This window comes from Peromyscus californicus, unplaced genomic scaffold (assembly GCF_007827085.1).
Source record: "Peromyscus californicus insignis strain IS unplaced genomic scaffold, ASM782708v3 Scaffold_2__1_contigs__length_46816999, whole genome shotgun sequence".
NCBI classification, from domain to species: Eukaryota; Metazoa; Chordata; class Mammalia; order Rodentia; family Cricetidae; genus Peromyscus; species Peromyscus californicus.
In genome coordinates, this window is record NW_026294540.1 from 13,286,114 (window position 1) to 13,292,386 (window position 6,273).

A 6,273-nucleotide genomic window follows, 5' to 3' on the forward strand; every position below is an offset into this window, starting at 1 on the left:
ATTTGTCTGTGTACCACATGTATACCTGATACCCATGGAGGCCAGAAGAGGATGTCAGATCCTTGGAACTGGAGTTACATGATTGTAAGCCACCATATGGCTGCTGAGAATCATCAAGTGCCCTTAACTGCTGAGCCATCTCCCCAGCCCCAATCATTTCAATTATTGTGACCTTCCAGTTACGGCCTCCACTCCTACAACCCTAGCCTTTAGGAGGTTGACGCAGGAGGACCGTGGATTCACGAGTCCCCCCTCCCATCACACACACATACACAAAAATGTGACCTTAGAAGATGCAAGAGTTCAGAATGAGGATAAATAAAAGGTTGGCATTTTTCTAAGAACAGCTTTGAGGCTTGTGTTTATTCTTATAAATGAATGCGATGGTGGGTGATCTTTTTGTCCGGTCTGTTTATCTTAGCCTAGAAGTGGAATGTTCAAGGCGTCTGTTCTCATTTGCGCCATCTGAATGTCCCCATCTCAAATGTTTGCCTTATTCAAACGTCAGTTGACTTAATGGTCGTGCTGCATTGTGTGTGTCCAGCTTGTCTGTAAATGAGTGTGAGCGTCAGCCTGTCTGTCTGTCTGGATTGTAAACGGTTAGCAGGGAAAGGCAGGGTCTGAGTCGACGCTCTCTGTGAATCATTTAGCAGCACACCTAATTAGGGCTCTAATGAATGTGCTGGCTATGATCTTTAGAAAGAGCCGTGGTCCCTTTTATTATCTTCTTGATCCTCCCAGCGCGTCTCAGGCGTGTGGGGGAAAGTTGACTTGCTTTCCTTTTGATAGGTTGTGAACCCCGGAAGCTTAGGCTAAATAGGATAATTGAGGTCTGTCAACAGTGTGTATTGGTGAGTGTCAGAAATGCTGTACTTTCACATTTCTTTACCTATTGGATGCTATTCTGACACAGACTTAGAAACAACTTGAAATACAGATGTCATAAAATAGGATTCATTTCAGGATGAAACTGGCATTCTGTGTGCTGTTCAAAGGGCTGACATTCAAACAGATGAGAATTCCAGAGCTTCATTTCAACTGTCACCAGTTATTGTTGGGGCGTGGTCCTCAGACTATCATTTGGGAAGTGCTAGAAATGGGACTCAGGGCCTCCATCATGCTAGACAAACACTCTCTCACAGAGAAATACATCCCCAGTCTCTTTTTTTCTTTTTTTTTTCCGGGACAGAGTTTCTCTGTGTAGTTTTGGTGCCTGTCCTGGATCTCGATCTGTAGTTCAGGCTGGCCTCAAACTCACAGAGATCCGACTGCCTCTGCCTCCCGAGTGCTGGGATTAAAGGTGTGCACCACCACTGCCTGGCCATCCCCAGCCTCTTTTTAAAAATATTTTTATTCCATCTATCTATCTATCTATCTATCTGTCTGTCTGTCTGTCTGTGCGTGTGTGTGTGTGTGTGTGTGTGTGTGTGTGTGTGTGTGTGTGTGTGTGTCCGCATACCATGACCTGAGTGTGGAGGACAGAGGACAACCCGAGGGGATTGGTTTTCTCCTTCCATCATGTGAGTCCTGAAGATGGAACTTACGTCAGCAGGGATGATGGCTCAGGTCCTTTACCCAGTGAGACATCTCGGTGGCCCCCAGTCTCTTTTTAACTATTGTTTTGTCCCTGCCCTTTCCCCCAAAGGGTTTTAAGTAGGACAGGGAATAGAAAGACGATTCGTCCTCAGGACAGCAAGTGGTTCAGCAGTAACACATTGGGAGGTAGTGAGGAGCAAGAGGTCTCAAAAAAAAAAAAAAAAAAAAAAAAAGGCCAGGCGGTGGTGGCACAGGCCTTTAATCCCAGCACTCAGGAGGCAGAGGCAGGCAGATCTCTGTGAGTTCGAGGCCAGCCTGGTCTACAGAGTGAGTTTCAGGACAGCTAGACCTGTTACACAGAGAACTCTATCTCGAAACCCCCTCCCCCCAAAAAAAGCTAGGTGTGTGCACACCTGTAATCTCAGTGTTGGAGGCAGAGGCAGGAGGATAGCCATAATAAGTTCAAGGCCAGAGAGGTCTATATACCAGGTTTAGATTGGCCAACCTATGTAATGAGACCCTGTTTCAAAAAATTCCTCCTCCCAAAAGATCTTAAAAGTATTTTTATGCTTGTATTCATATATCCATAGATCTTATCTCTGGTAGCTCCCCTCCCCTCCACCCAACTTTTTTTTTTCTGGGACAGTGTTTCTCTGTGTTTCTGTGTAGCCCTGGCTGTCCTAGAACTCACTCTGTAGACCAGGCTGGCCTCGAACTCAGAGATATGCCTGTTTCTGCCTTCCAAGTGCTGAAACTAAAGATGTGAACCACCGCTGCCTGGCAGCTTCCCTGTTTTTAATAATCCTTAGTCAGTTTTGTCTTACATCTAGAATAGACATAAGATTTCTTAGCCGGGCGGTGGTGGCACACGCCTGTAATCTCAGCACTGGGGAGGCAGAGGCAGGTGGATCTCTGTGAGTTCGAGGCCAGCCTGGTCTGGTCTACAGAGCTAGTCCAGGACAGGCTCCAAAGCGACAGAGAAACCCTGTATGGAAAAACAAAAAACAAAACAAAAAAGATATTTTTTAGTCGTGTGTGTGTGTGTGTGTGTGTGTGTGTGTGTGTGTGTGTAGACTGAACTTAGAACTTCAGAGCTTTTGAGATAAATATCCCAGCAGTTGGGACACTGAGGCAAGTGGATTGCCTTGACTGTATAGTGAGTTCTAAAAATACATGTCTGCCCAGAGCCTGTTAACACGAGCTTACTCCGAAGAAGCAACATTGCTGATAAGAGGGTCTTGAGAAGAAGAACCGTGTCCTTTTGTCCAGGGCTTGGCACCCGGAGAGTGCTGGATAAGAAGAGAAAGAGCTAGGAAGTCCACGGGGAAAGTGAACTAGCCACCTGCATGGGAGGCAAATCACTTCCCAATACTGTGGCGTGCGTGCTCACACTCTCCACACACCCCTCCTGTGTGAATGGCGATTCCTGAACTAGACTGAACTTGTCTTGCAAGGTTTGCGTCTTTATGAGAAGACTAGGAACATGGGTGGACATGACCCTGCGCCAGCATAGGAGGGATGGCGGGGTTCTAACTTTCATCAGTGAACACCCAGCCTCAGGCAAGGGAGTTCAGAGGTGACTCAGTTTCCCAAGTTATGAAAAGAAGAAAGTCCTGTGCCCATTTTGCCTGCTAGGGAGGATGGGGGCGGGGGCCACCTGTAAAATCTCCCCTGCCTTCTTTCTTTGGCTCTGTGGAACACCACTACAGTTCTGTCTCTCCTTCTGTTTCACTGGTAGGATTTTTCACTTACTCAGCAAAGCCAGTTCATAATAATGGCCTCCATTTTACAGATGGAGAAATTCTCTTTTTATAAAATAAACATTGTATTCACTCTTGCACAATCGTGTACGTATATAATACACTTTGATCATATTCCTCCCAACACCTTCTCCTGTCTTCCTGCCCCTTGAAATGAACCTCTTGAACCCAGTCTCTCTTGTACCCTTTTTTAAATTACATTATTATCTGTGTGTGTGTGTGTGTGTGTGTGTGTGTGTGTGTGTGTGTGTATATGTAAGAGAGAGAGTGGGAGTGCACATGCCACTGCATGCACGTGGAGGTCAGAAGACAATTCATGCGAGTTGGTTCTCACCTTGCAACATGTGGATTCCGGGGATTGAACTCAAGTCATCAGGCTTGGCAGCAAGCCCCTTTTCCCACCGAGCCCTGATGCTGACCCCAACTGAGTAGATTTTTGTTATCCATTTATAACTTTGCCACTTGCAAACTTGGGTTAAACCAGGATTTCTTTGTTTTTGTTTCTGTTTTTCTTTCTTTTTTTTTAATTTTGTTTGAAATTGTCTCACATATCCCAGGCTGGCTGTTAATGAATACACTGTGTAGCGGAGAATGACCTTGAATTTCTGATCCTCCTGCCTCTCCCCTCCCCTACAGGCCTACATCTCCACACTGGTTTTATGTACCACTGGGGACCTAAACTAGTACTTCCTACATGGTAGACAAACACTCTAACAACTGAGTCACATCCCCAGCCCCAAAGACAATCTTCTAAATCATGAGATTTAAACCACGACTACAAAGATGGACTGGGGTTGGGGATTTAGCTCAGTGGTAGAGTGCTTGCCCGGCAAGTGCAAGGCCCTGGGTTCGGTCCTCAGCTCTGAAAAAAAAAAAAAGAAGATGGATTACTTTGTCTTGGTAATAATCGTGAAAGTGACCCAGGACCAGTAAAACACAGTGAGTCTGGTTTGATTCGCACACATTTTCATCTGGCTCCTATCAGTCAGTTCACCAATCTAACCCACACTTGACCTCAGATGAGGGGTGGATGGGGGTGGAGAGAGTGATTCAAGTACTAGAGATAAGGACGCAAGAATGGAGCTGGTCACAATCCCAGCATTCAGGAGGCAGAGGCAGGTGGATCTCTGTGAGTTCAAGGCCAGCCTGGTCTACAGATGAGATCCAGGACAGCCAGGGCTACACAGAGAAACCCTGTCTTGAAAAACAAAACAAAAAGTGAGAACGCAGAGGACCACTAAAACTGGGTGAAGGGGAACATAGGGACTCTCTATCTATCTATCTACCTACCTACCTACCTACCTACCTATCTATCTATCTATCTATCTATCTATCTATCTATCTACCTACCTATCTATCTAAGACAGGGTTGGAACTCACCAAGATCTGTCTGCTCCAGTCTCCCCAGTGCTGAGTCATTATACTTTTTTTTGGGAGGGGGGGTTCAAGACAAGGTTTCTCTGTGTAACTTTGTGCCTTTGCTAGAACTCACTCTGTAGCCCAGGCTGGCCTCGAACTCACAGAGATCCGCCTGACTCTGCTTCCCAAGTGCTGGGATTAAAGGTGTGCCTGCCACCGCCGCCATGGCGCCACCGCCACCGCCACCACCATCCGGCTCATTATATTCTTTATTTCACAGAAGTTTGAATTTTTCCAAAATAAGACTAGTCTAGCAAGTTGCTACATGACTTTCAAAGAGACTCAAAACTGTCTTCCACACATGAATTTCTTTCTTTGACAGAGTCTCAGCTCTGGCTGTCCTGGAACTCACTCTGTAGACCAAGCTGGCTTCAAATTCAGAGATCCCCCTGCCTCTACCTCTGCATCCGAAGTCCTGGGATCTACGGTGTGCATACCATGCCTGGGCTATGAGTAATGTCCTTAAGAGGAAGTCATAAACTAAAAATAGCTAGCTTTCTACCCCATTGTCTTACAAACACATGATATTGAAAGAAATAGATTATTTAGGAACTGGAAAATGTTTAGAGCATGACGTTTTGCTCCTTCTTCAAATTATTTTTTTATTTGCTTTAAGACAGGAGTCTCTGTATGTTCCCAGGCTGGCCTCAGACTTGCAGATTCAAGGGCTCCACTTACCTCAGCAGCTATAACCACAGGCACAGACCACTGCATCCCAAAGTTGATTGACTTTCAGCACTTCATAAGAGCTTTTTGTGTAGATGGGTGTGGTGGCTCATACCTGTAATCTCAGTGCTCAGGAGGCTGAGGCAGGAGAAGGGCTGTGAGTTCGAGGCCAGCCTGGGCCACAGCCTAAGATTCTATTTCTGATAACAGTTTAGGGATTGTTGAGATGGCTCAGGTGGTTGGAGCACTTAGCATGGAGCCTGAAGACCTGAGTTTTGATGGCTAGGAGGCACAGGACAGGAGAGAAGTGATTCCCACAAGTCATCCTCTGACCTCCACAAGTGCCCTGTGTCTTGAGTGTGTCCCACCCCCCCCCAACAGATCAGTAAGTAAGTAAATAAATAATGTAGTTAAAAAAAAAAAAAAAGACGAGGCTGGAAAGACGTTTTGGTGGGTTGAGGTGCCGCGGCTGTATCTGCCTGCCTGCCTGCCCATGTTCCATCCCTAGTGTACACTCTCTGTGAGTTCGAGGCCAGCCTGGTCTGCAGAGGGCAGCGAGAGAACCCTGTTTCACTGCCCCCGTCCCCCTCCACAAGCTGAACGACGGCAATTGGAATTCAATAAACCTTATCAGTGGTGCGTCCTAGTCCCAGCCTGTGTGCTACGCCTCTCCTGGAAGAGACCAGAGGTCCTCACAATGTGCGAATGTGGGAATCTGGAACATTCGGAGAACGGGGTAAGCCCCGAGGCCCTGCTCGGCAGGTCCCGAACACAAAGCCTCCTAAACCAACCGCTTTTCCCACGTCACCGCAGTCCTTTCCGTCTTCCGGAAGGGAACCTAGGCACTCAAACGTGGGAAGCCAATTCCGCCCCAGCGGAGCCGCTTCGTCGG